This window comes from Juglans microcarpa x Juglans regia, chromosome 8D (assembly GCF_004785595.1).
Source record: "Juglans microcarpa x Juglans regia isolate MS1-56 chromosome 8D, Jm3101_v1.0, whole genome shotgun sequence".
NCBI classification, from domain to species: Eukaryota; Viridiplantae; Streptophyta; class Magnoliopsida; order Fagales; family Juglandaceae; genus Juglans; species Juglans microcarpa x Juglans regia.
In genome coordinates this window covers 21,204,906-21,217,467 of record NC_054608.1, presented here as the reverse complement: position 1 = coordinate 21,217,467, position 12,562 = coordinate 21,204,906, and the positions used below count along the sequence as shown (strand labels likewise).

Sequence of the window (12,562 nt, the reverse complement as noted above, 5' to 3'; positions counted from 1 at the left end):
CAAAGGTGACATCCTCGACTACATGTCTGGGAAATAACTCGTTAACAGGAACTTTGCAGCTGCCCAATCATTATATTCCCAACCTTTTGGCTTTAGATATTTCATTTAATAATATACAAGGTCCAATTCCAACCACCTTTGGTTTAGCTTTTCCAAATCTAGAGCTTTTAGATATTTCTAAAAATGACTTTGATGGTGTTATTCCCTTTTCTTTTGGTAATTTGGCCTCCTTAAGATATTTAGACATGTCAAGCAATAATTTTTCTGGAACAATTCTAGAGAATTTGACAATGGGTTGCTCCTTCTTATAATACCTTAGATTGTCAGAAAATCATTTGAGTGGCCAATAATTTCCTGCCAATTCGAATCTAACAGCCCTAGTATCTTTGTATTTGGACAACAACCACTTCTCAGGAGAGATCTCACATAGCATATATAATCTAACGAACATGGAAGAAATTGATTTCAGTAATAACAGTTTGTTAGGGATGCTTCCAAGATGGATGGGGAACATGACGTCATTGAGGGATATTGTATAATACCCGAGTCCTACTATATAGGTCCTTACGTCATTTTATCAGTTATTTAATTTAAATATTTTGAGATAAAGATATTTTTATTACTTCCAATTATTTTATTTTAAGATGAATATGTTTTATATTTAAAATATGATTTATTAAAATAAATCAAGGGTATTATTTGTAAGACTTTGAAATATTTTCTCTTAAGCCTTTTAATTTTGTTTAATTAAGAAATGACCCAAGCATTCTCTACCATTGGATTGGTAGGTGAAAAGCATCATTGAGGTGGATAGATCTCCACCATCCATCTTCCAAGCTTATGTGATAAGCTTTGACCAAAGAGAGTAAATCCCTTTCCACCCATATTAGGCTTCTAAAGTAAGCCATTAAGCCCTTTGGCCCATAACCTTCCTCAGGAAGCCATTGACTTCACTTTTCCTCCCACCCATCGTCCAAAGCAACACAAAGGAGAAAAAGAAAAAGATAAAACTAATCTTAAAACAATTAAACCATTTATTCCTTCCACCCATAGGATTTGAGGAAAAGCCAATAAGCTTTTGCATCCATAGGCTTCTAAAGCAAGCCATTGAGTTCCTTTCATCCGTAAGCTTCCCATACAAGCCACTAAACTTCTTTTCCTAGCACCCATCGTCTAAGGCAAGTCAAAAAGAGAGAAGAGAAAAATAAAAATTTTCCTAAGGCATTTTCCCCACCCATAACCATCAACCCTCACCCAAGAGAAAAGAAATAAATCTTCACTCTCTTTCCAAGCAAGCTAAAGCCTATCCTCTCTTCTTCTCCACTCTTTTGTTCTTCAAGAAACCAAACTCCTCTCATCATCTTCAAGCTTATGACTCCATAGCAAGGTAAGAGTACCATTAATCCTTCTCATTTGTGTATTTAGAATTTAGCCATGGTTGATGAAGTGGGTTTCTTTTGATGATTTTTTATGTTTCGATTTTGGGGTTTAAAACAGTGATATCGTGTTGCTCTTCATCCACATGGCTATACCTCTATTTGGTCTGCCACTTGTGTTTTGAAAGGAGCTAAGAGCTTAAGATAAAAATCATAATTTGACTTATTTATTTTTAATATGATTTTGGAAGTCAATTAAGTTGTTTTAGCTTGTGTTTTAATATAGTTAATTTCCTATGTTGCAAATAAATATGTATGTCATGTTTTTGGCCCAAACCAAATCGTAATATAGTTGTTTTGCTATGTATTTTCCTATATTTTGAAAATACTATATTGTTATTAAACTTGGTTTAATCATAAGTGATGATTAAAGTGATTTTAAATTATATATGTTGGTATTATGTGCCTTGTGTTGAGGTTTGATTGGTAATCTATTTTTTAGGATGCTAGAGGTTCAGTTTAGAGGTTTTGCTTGGGTTTTGTAATTTTATATATTGCTTTTAAAAGGTATTAAGTGAGTAAATCATAGGCTTAAGTGTTTAAAGGTTTTAAAATTTCTTAATAGGTAACTTTGCTATACTTTATGCTATTTTAATTTTTAATGGGAGGTTTTATCTGAACTATATAATATATTGCTTATGTGAATAGGTTATAGCTTAGTTTAGATATAAGAGATTAATTGTGCTTGATGTATTATGATATGCAAAGCTGTCCAAGTACCCCTAAGCCCATGTCATGCCATATCTTGATGTAAAAGTAGCCCACTTATGTTGTCCCTCGTTGTTTAAATTCTACCTAACCCGATAGTCCAAAATGTTGATAAGCTAACCTTTTTATGATGAAGGACTACAAGTTGATTTAAAGGGCATGTTTCCTAAGCTTGTTTAGCCTACTTGAGATGCCTAAATCTATTTTAAAGCCAATTGTTGAGAATTTCAAGATTTTATCTCCTAATGTCCACAACTCAAAGTAAACTTAAACCAAGGAAACTTTGCTTGAAGCCAATGAATTCTTAACTACTTTTCATGTAAGCTTTTTAAATAGCCTTTCCATGGACAGCTAGCATGTCTTAATATTTAAGTTATTTCTTTTGTAAGTCGAGGTGAGGAGTATTCAATTGGTTTAATGTTAAGCATAGAAGGGTTGTTAGATTGTAATATCGTGACATTCTCTTTTAAATGGAGGGCTAAAGAATATTGTATGAGTATTAACACGCTTATGGTATTTATTGGAATAGGACTTATATTGATGATGGAAATATCGAGGAGCATAGAGGTAAGTAACTATGACCATGCTTCTTACACCAAGTTCTTTTTATGAAAGAATGTCTCTCTCTCTCTTACTGCAAATGTTCTTATAAAGAAAAGAGTAAATGAATATAGTATGTACAAGCCCTTCCTTGATAGCCCCTGTTAAGCAACCTATCAAGTATAATTGTGTGTATGTGTATAAGGTAATGCATGCACGTAGGTTCTAAGTCATGAGATTCCATACAACTCTCTCAATAAACTTATTGATTATTCCTATATATAGTATAGCATGAAAATGTATCTTTTTCATGAAAATGCATGTGCATCGAAGTAAGAAAGATGATGAAAATGTTTTGATTGCAAAGGAAAGGTAATGAATTTCTCATGCCTTATGCTTCAAGTGATACTTTAAACAAGTTTTAAAATACCCCTATGAACTGATGCTTTCAATGATGCGAAGAAAGTGTTTTAAAATGTCCCTATGAACTGATGCTTTAAATGATGGGAGGAAAACGTTTTAAGATGTCCCTATGAAGTGATGTTAAATTGTCCTTATGAACTGACGCTTTATGGATCCCATGAAAAATGATGTTTAAACTCATGCTTTAAAAATGATGTTTCTTCATGAATGCACTGTTAAATGAAAAGATGAGGTTAAGTTCATGCTTTTAAATGACGTTTTCCATGAATGAACTGTTAAATGAAATGGACTGAAAGGACTGACATGAATGAATGAAAAAAAGGATTGAATGAATGAATGTCTTATTGTATGAAAATACGTAACGGCCATATGAATGAAAAGAGATTCCCAACCTGTGGCTACGGGTAGAATCCAGGTCCAAAGGAAGACCGTTAACCCCAACACACGGGGTGTAATAGTGTGTATCGACCAAAGAAAGTGAAACATGAATGTATGGTTATTTCTTCAAATGTTTATACAAGAAAGCATAGTTATTTCTTAAATGTTTATGCATGAAAGTATGGCTTATCCCTTAAACTGTTATGCATGAAAGCATTGTCAAGAATTAGCAAAATGTTTATGTATGCATGTTTTCAAAAGAAAATAACAGATGCCTAGTATGTTCACTGCATGGTGTACTACTTATTGAGTATTTGACTCACTTTTATTTTAAATATTTTAAACGTCCAAGTAATGATGAAAAGGCTGGGGAGCAAGGCACTACTGTAGAGGGAGAGGCAAAAGCTTAGGAACTTCCCTAACAAGAACAGTTATGTTTATGGATGATGGGTTATGTTTTTATGAACGTATGGACTCTGAGAGTCTCTTATGAGTGAATGTTGAGTAGCATGTTTATTAGGTGTTCCCTTTATTAAATTAAAAATTTAGAGTACACGTGTGTCACGTTCATGTCGACCGCATGTTATGAGAAAAAGAAAAAGAAAAAGAAAGAAAATAGGAAGGAAAGGACCGGCACGTACGGAGCGACCTTGCCCTTCCCGGGGCGGGGTTGTGACAAATCTTGGTATCAGAGCAAAGGTTATAAGGTCCTATAGACTTTAGGGATGAACTAAGTTGAAGTCCTCTCTCTAAAGTATGCCAAGCTCTGCAGCAAGTTTAAAATGTATTTTCTTATTTAGTATCATGAATTATGTTAGAGTGATTGCAAGTCATGCGTATCTGTTTCATATGAGTTCATTGCTATTGTTACTGTTATACGTGTTTTAGTATGGCACCGATAGGCAATAGTAAGAAAGACAAATGTTGGGGGCGACCCCATTCCCATAGTGTAGAGAATCAGCAGGTGGTTCCCAGAGATACGAGGGGCCTCACCAATGCAATCGTATGCCTAATAGAGATAGTTATTGGCAGACAATCCGAGACGCAAGCAAACCCAACATTCAACAACTTTCGAACTATTCGGTAGACAGCACCCTCCATTGTTTGATGGCAATTGTAGCGAAGTAGATGCTGACAACTGGATCGAGCGCCTAGAGAAGATCTTCTGCGTAGTCTCGTGTCCTAAACAAGAGAAGATGGAATTCGCTGCTTACAACTTATTTGACGTGGCAAACGGGTGTTGGAAGTCTACTCATGGGCTTATTCCGCAAGAGTTGAACGAGGCAACTCCCATTTCGTAGGCGTTATTTAAAGAAGCTTTCACTGACCCGTTCTCCCCTCTATTTCCCCATCGTGCATTAATGTTAGGCGATTCGGTTGTTGCACACTCTTTTATATCACGTAAGCTTGCGCATTTAAGCGAGAGGACCCTCGAGTCCTCGGAGTGTGTAATGTCCGTTTCTACTCCACTAGGAGACTCCGTAAATTGTAGTTCCGTATTGAAGGGATGCACGATAGAGATACAAGGTCGGCACCTGCTTGCCGAATTAATCCTATTCGACATGGAGGGGTTCAATGCCATTTTGGGCATGGACTGGTTGTTTAAGCACCGAGCCTACATGGAGTGCTTCGAGAAGAGAGTGGTCTTTAGACCACCGGGTGAGACAGAGTTCCACTTCTGTGCAGTGGGTAAGCGCCTTAAGCCAAGATGGTTTCCGTGCTAAAGGCAACCGAGATGCTGAAGAAAGGTTGCGTGGGATTCCTTGCTAATTTGGTTATGTCTCAACCAAATGAGCCTTAGCTTCTAGACATCGACGTAGTGAGAGAGTTCCCCAATGTCTTTCCAGATGAGTTACCTGGTTTACCTCTGGATAGAGAGATTGAGTTCCTAATAGATCTTATACTGGGAGCGACGCCAATCTCCAAAACACCCTATCGAATGGCACTTGTACAGCTCAAGGAGCTTAAGGATCAGTTGTAGGAATTATTGGAGAAGGGCTTTATTCACCCTAGAGTGTCACCATGGGGAGCACCAGTCCTCTGTTAGGAAGAAAGACGAATCGTTGCGCCTTTGCATCGATTATAGAGAACTGAACGGGGTGACCGTTAAGGATCGGTATCCGTTACCTCAGATCGATGATCTATTCGATCAACTTCAAGGAGCACAGGTATTCTCGAAGATTGATCTCTGTTTGGGATACCGCCAGTTGAAGATCAAGGCGGAAGATGCTCCTAAGACTGCCTTCAAGATAAGGTATGGACATTACGAATTTCTAGTAATGTCCTTCGGATTGACTAATGCTCCAACAACTTTTATGGATTTAATGAACCGTATATTCTAGGAGTATGTCGACCAGTTCGTTATAATATTTATTGACGATGCCCTGTTTTATTCTAAGAGCCCGAAGGAGCATGCACGGCACCTGGAAGCGGCCCTACAAATTTTAAAAGAGAAGAAATTGTATGCGAAACTGACTAAGTGTGAGTTTTGGCTACATAAGATTTCTTTCCTTGGCCACATAGTGTTGAAAGATGGGATTTATGTGGATCCTTTGAGGGTCGAGGCAATTGTAGAATGGCCTAGACCTAAGACGGTCCAAGAGATCAGGAGCTTTTTGGGTCTTGCGGGGTATTACCGGAGATTTGTCGAAGGGTTTTCCCGCATTGCAGTCTCCATGATAAAGCTCACCAGGCAAGGGGAGAAATTTATATGGACTGAGGAGTGTGAGAAAAGCTTCCGGGAGTTGAAAGAGAAGCTTGTGATGGCGCCTGTTCTGACTATACATTCGGGTACAGGTGGTTTCATATTATTCAGCGAGGTGTCACACCAAGGGTTGGGATGTGTCCTGATGCACTGTGGGAGAGTTGTGGCGTACGCCTCACGCCAACTCAAGGATTATGTGCGCAATTACCTGATCCACGACCTAGAACTAGCAGCAGTTGTTTTCGCCTTGAAGATTTGGCAACATTACTTGTACGGGGAGTGTTGTGAGATCTACACGGATCGCAAGAGTCTTAAATATTTCTTCACCTAGAAGGAATTAAATGTGAGACAGCGCAGGTGGTTGGAGTTGATAAAGAATTTTGACTGTACCATCAACTACCTTCCCGGCAAGGCTAATGTTGTAACAAATGCCCTCAGCAGGAAGTTTTCTTCGGGTACCCTTGTGAGCATGTACACCCATCGTAAACTTATTCTCCTGGACATGGAGAAGCTAGGAGTGGAGATGGTGAGGGATGTAAAGGCAAGTTTAAGTACCCTTGTTCTTAGTCCGATAGTATTGGACCAGATTATTTTTGAAGATGGGTCCCTGCGATTCAAAGGGACACTTTGTGTACCAGCAGAGAATGAATTACGGGATCTACTACCGAGGGAGGTGTACAGGTCTTTATACACAGTGCATCCGGGTAGCAGCAAGATGTATCGAGACCTAAGACAACACCAATTCTGTAGCTCAATGCCTGACATGCATGATGGTTAAGGCCGAGCATCAAAGGCCTTTAGGAACACAACAACCAGTGCCAATCCCAGTTTGGCCATGGGACAAGATAAGTATGGACTTCGTGATAGGATCTCCTAAAGCCCCGGGTGGACAAGACTCGGCATGGGTAATCATCAATAAGTTGTCCAAGGCAGCTCACTTTGTCCTTTTCAGATGACCTATTCAATGAGCAAATTGGCAGAACTATACTTCCGGGAGATAGTCAGACTACATGGGATTCCATCCAGGATCGTGTTGGATAGGGATTCATGGTTCACGTCAATGTTCTGGAGGAGTGTGCAAAAGAATCTGGGGATAGAGTATTTCTAAGGGTAACTCCCATGAAAGGGTTGATGAGGTTTAGAAACAAAGTCAAGCTAACTCCCAGAGTTATTGGCCCATTTGAGATCTTGGAAGGAATAGGAGCAGCAGCTTACAGATTTGCACTCCCTCAACAATTCTCAACCATGCACAATGTATTTCACATCTCAATGCTTCGCAAGTATGTGCATGATCCCTTCCATGTGATCGAGTACGCGCCCTTCAAGTACACGAGGACTTCTCCTATGAAGAAGCACTGGTTCAGATTCTGGATCGAAGAGTTCAAGTGCACCGTAGCAAAACAATCCTGACCGCCAAAGTGTTGTGGAACCATCGCACAGAATAAGAGGCGACGTGGGAGCATAAGGATGATATGAAGGAAAAGTAAGTTAAATATTTTGAGATAAAGATATTTTTATTACTTCCAATTATTTTATTTTAAGATGAGTATGTTTTATTTTTAAAATATGATTTATTAAAATAAATCAAGGGTATTATTTTTAAGACTTTGAAATATTTTCTCTTAAGCCCTTTAATTTTATTTAATTAAGAAACGGTCCAAGTATTCCCTACTATTGAATTGGTAGGTGAAAAGCATCCTTGAGGTAGATAGATCTCCACTATCCATCTTCCAAGCTTATGTGATAAGCTTTGACCAAAGAGAGTAAATCCCTTTTCACCCGTATTAGGCATTTAAAGTAAGCCATCAAGCCCTTTGACCCATAACCTTCCTCAGGAAGCCATTGACTTCACTTTTCCTCCCATCCATTGTCCAAAGCAACACAAAAGGAGAACAAGAAAAAGACAAAACAAATCTTAAAACAATTAAACCCTTTATTCCTTCCACTCGTAGGATTCTAGGACAAGCCAATAAGCTTTTGCATCCATAGGCTTCTAAAGCAAGCCATTGAGTTCCTTTCACCCGTAAGCTTCCCATACAAGCCACTAAACTTCTTTTCCTAGCACCCATCGTCTAAGGCAAGTCAAAAAGAGAGAAGAGAAAAATAAAAATTTTCCTAAGGCATTTTCCCCTCCCATAACCATCGACCCTCACCCAAGAGAAAAGAAATAAATCTTCACTCCCTTTCCAAGCAAGCTAAAGCCTATCCTCTATTCTTCTCCTCTCTTTTGTTCTTCAAGAAACCAAACTCTTCTCATCATCTTCAAGCTTATGACTCCATAGCAAGGTAAGAGTACCCTTAATCCTTCTCCTTTGTATATTTAGAAGTTAGCCATGGTTGATCAAGTGGGTTTCTTTTGATGATTTTTTATGTTTCAGTTTTGGGGTTTAAAACAGTGATATCGTGTTGCTCTTCATCCACATGGCTATACCTCTATTTGGTCTTCCACTTGTGTTCTGAAAGGAGCTAAGAACTTAAGGTAAAAATTCTAATTTGACTTATTTATTTTTAATTTGATTTTGGAAGCCAACTAAGTTGTTTTAGCTTGTCTTTTGATGTAGTTAATTTCCTATGTTGCAAATAAATATGTATGCCCTGTTTTTGGCCCAAACCAAATGGTATTATAGTTTTTTTACTATGTATTATCCTATATTTTGAAAATAATATGTTGTTATTAAACTTGATTTAATCATAAGTGATGATTAAAGTGATTTTCAATTATATATGTTGGTATTATGTGCCTTGTGTTGAGATTTGATTGGTAATCTATTTTTTAGGATGCTAGAGGTTCGGTTTAGAGGTTTTGCTTGGCTTTTGTAATTTTATATATTGCTTTTAAAAGGTTTTAAGTGAGTAAATCATAAACTTAAGTGTTTAAAGGTTTTAAAGTTTCTTAATAGGCAACTTTGCTATACTTTATACTATTTTAATTTTTAATGGGAGGTTTTATCTAAACTATTTAATATATTGCTTATGTGAATAGGTTATAGCTTATTTTAGATATAAGAGATTAATTATGCTTGATGTATTATGATATGCAAAGCTGTCCAAGTACCCCTAAGCCCATGTCATGCCATGTCTTGATGTAAAAGTAGCCCACTTATGTTGTCCTTCATTGGTTAAATTCTACCTAACCCGAGAGTCCAAAATGTTGATAAGCTAACCTTTTCTTGATTAGGGACTACAAGTTGATTTAAAGGGCATGTTTCCTAAGCTTGTTTAGCCTACTTGAGATGCCTAAATCTATTTTAAAGTAAATTGTTGAGAATTTCCAGATTTTATCTCTTAATATCCACAACTCAATGTGAACTTGAACCAAAGAAACCTTTCTTAAAACCTATGAATTCTTAACTACTTTTCATGTAAGCTTTTTAAATAACCTTTCCATGGACAGTTAACATGTCTTAATATTTCAGTTATTTTTTTTGTAAGTTGAGGTGAGGAGTAGTCATTTGGGTTAATGTTAAGCATAGAAGGGACGTTAGATTGTAATATCGTGGCTTTCCCTTTTAAATGGAGGTGTAAAGATTATTGTATAAGTATTAACACGCTTATGGTATTTATTGGAATAGGAGCTATATTGATGATGGAAGTATCGAGGAGCATAGAGGTAAGTAACTATGACCATGCTTCTTACACCAAGTTTTCTTTATGAAAGAATGTCTCTCTCTCTTACTGCAAACGTTCTTCTAAAGAAAAGTGTAAATGAATATAGTATGTACAAGCCCTTCCTTGATAGCTCCTGTTAAGCACCCTATCAAGTATAATTGTGTGTATGTGTATAAGGTAATGCATGCACGTAGATTCTAAGTCATGAGATTTCTATACATGCTCTCTCAATAAACTTATTGATTATTCCTATATGTAGTATAGCATGAAAATGTATATTTCTCATGAAAATGCATGTGCATCGAGATAAGAAAGATGATGAAAATGTTTTGATTGCAAAGGAAAGGTAATGAATGTCTCATGCCTTATGCTTCAAGTGATACTTTAAACGAGTTTTAAAATTCCCCTATGAACTGATGTTTTCAATGACATGAAGAAAGTATTTTAAAATGTCATTATGAACTGATACTTTAAATGATACAAAGAAAACATTTTAAGATATCCCATGAACTGATGTTAAATTGTCCCTATGAAATGACGTTTTATGGATGCCATGAAAAATTATGTTTAAGCTCATGCTTTAAAAATGATATTTCTTCATGAATGCACTGTTAAATGAAAAGATGATGTTAAGTTCATGCTTTTAAATGACGCTTTCCATGAATGAATTGTTAAATTAAATGGACTGAAAGGACTGACATGAATGAATGAAAGAAAGGATTGAATGAATGAATGTCTTATTGCATGAAAATATGTAAAGGCCATATGAATGAAAAGGGTACCAAAGGAATGGGCAGATTCCAATGTCGGGTAAGTAGTACTCGAAGTGCACCCAATGCTGCCCCCTGACTAAAAAGGGATTCCCTGCCTGTGGCCATGGGAGGGATCCAGGTCTAAAGGAAGAAAGGGGCGTAATAGTGTGTATCGGCCAAAGAAAGTGAAACATGAAAGTATGGTTATTTCTTCAAATGTTTATACATGAAAGCATAGTTATTTCTTAAATGTTTATGCATGAAAGTATGGCTTATCCCTTAAACTGTTATGCATGAAAGCATTGTCAAGAATTAGCAAAATGGTTATGTATGCATGTTTTCAAAAGAAAAGAATAGATGCCTAGTATGTTCACTGTATATTGTACTACTTACTGAGTATTCGACTCACTTTTATTTTAAATGTTTTAAACGTCCAGGTAATGATGAAAAGGCTGGGGAGCAAGGCACTACTGCAGAGGGAGAGGCAGACGCTTAGGACCTTCCCTAACCAGAACAATTATGTTTATGGATGATGGGTTATGTTTTTTTGAACGTATGGACTCTGTGAGTCTCTTATGAGTGAATGTTGAGTAGCATGTTTATTAGGTGTTCCCTTTATTAAATTAAAAATTTAAAGTACATGTGTGTCACGTTCATCCAGACCGCATGTTATGAGAAAAAGAAAAGGAAAAAGAAAGAAAATAGGAAGGAATGGACAGGCACGTACGGCGCGACCCCGCCCTTCCCGGGGCGGGGTTGTGACATATTGCTATCGCAAAAAACCAGCTTGAAGGTCCCATTCCAGTTGAGTTATGTAACTTGAGATCCCCTTCATTTTTTTACCTCTCCCATAACAATCTATCTGGTTCTATACCCTCTTTCTCCAACTAGTCTGAGATCATACATGTTCATTTCAATAAAAATAGGCTAATCGGTCCCTTACAAGTGCATTCAAGGGTTGCTCTACTTTAGTCACTCTAAATCTTAGAGATAACTACATTACTGGCAACATTCCAGATTGGATCGACAACCTTTCAAGTTTGAACATTCTTCTCTTGAAAGCCAATTATTTACAGGGAAAAATTCCATTTCAAATATGTCTTTTAGAAAACCTAAGTTTGTTGGGTCTTTCCAATAATAGTTTTTCTAGTCAAATACCTCATTGCTTGAGTAACATTACATTTTAGCCAACCTACACTAAATCTAAAATATCAGAACTTAGTGTTATCTCTTCTATTAGTTTCAACATGTCGCCATTCTTGCAATCTACAATGATAACGAACAAAGACAACATGTATGTTTTTGATGATCCATATTATATGTTACCAAGCGTGGAAGTACTACAAGAAGTGGAGTTCTCAACAGAAAATTATATTCTCTCCTACTAAGGTGACATTCTCATCTACATGTCTTGGATTGACCTCTCATGCAACAAATTAGAAGGAGAAATTCCACCTGAGCTTAGAGACTTGAGTAGCATCCATACGCTGAACCTGTCGCTCAACAATCTAACTAGATAAATCCCCACCTCATTCTCTAAACTTAATCAAATTGAGAGTTTGGAAATATCCAATAATAACTTGGATGGTATTATTCCCACACAATTGATAGAGTTGAACTCTTTGGCCGTCTTCAATGTGGCACACAATAACTTTTGGGAACATCACCAGAAAGAAAAGCTCAGTTCGGTACCTTTGATGAAAGCAATTACGAGGGAAATCCTCTCTTGTGCGGACCTCCACTGCATAAGGCTTGCACTAAAATTCAACCACCATCTAACATTCCAACTGATGAAAAGGGAGATGAAGCTTGTGGTTTTATGGACTTGGAACTTTTCTACATTAGCTTTGCAGTGGCTTACATGACAATGTTGCTTGGAATTATTGTTATTCTGTATATAAATCCGCATTGGCGACGGGCGTGGTTTAACTTTGTTGAATTGTGCATCTCCACTTGCTACTATTTTGTTGTGATCAACACTTGTAAGCTATCTAGATTTAGAATTGTCTAGC

General features: G+C 37.2%; 1 long non-coding RNA gene across 1 annotated transcript; it reads left to right on the top strand.

The window, feature by feature from the left end:
• Window positions 1–8,281: 8,281 nt before the first annotated feature.
• On the top strand, window positions 8,282–11,004 carry LOC121243604. Its single transcript, XR_005936194.1, has 3 exons — window positions 8,282–8,475; window positions 8,586–8,668; window positions 10,988–11,004. It is a non-coding gene; the product is annotated as an uncharacterized LOC121243604 (long non-coding RNA).
• Window positions 11,005–12,562: the final 1,558 nt, after the last annotated feature.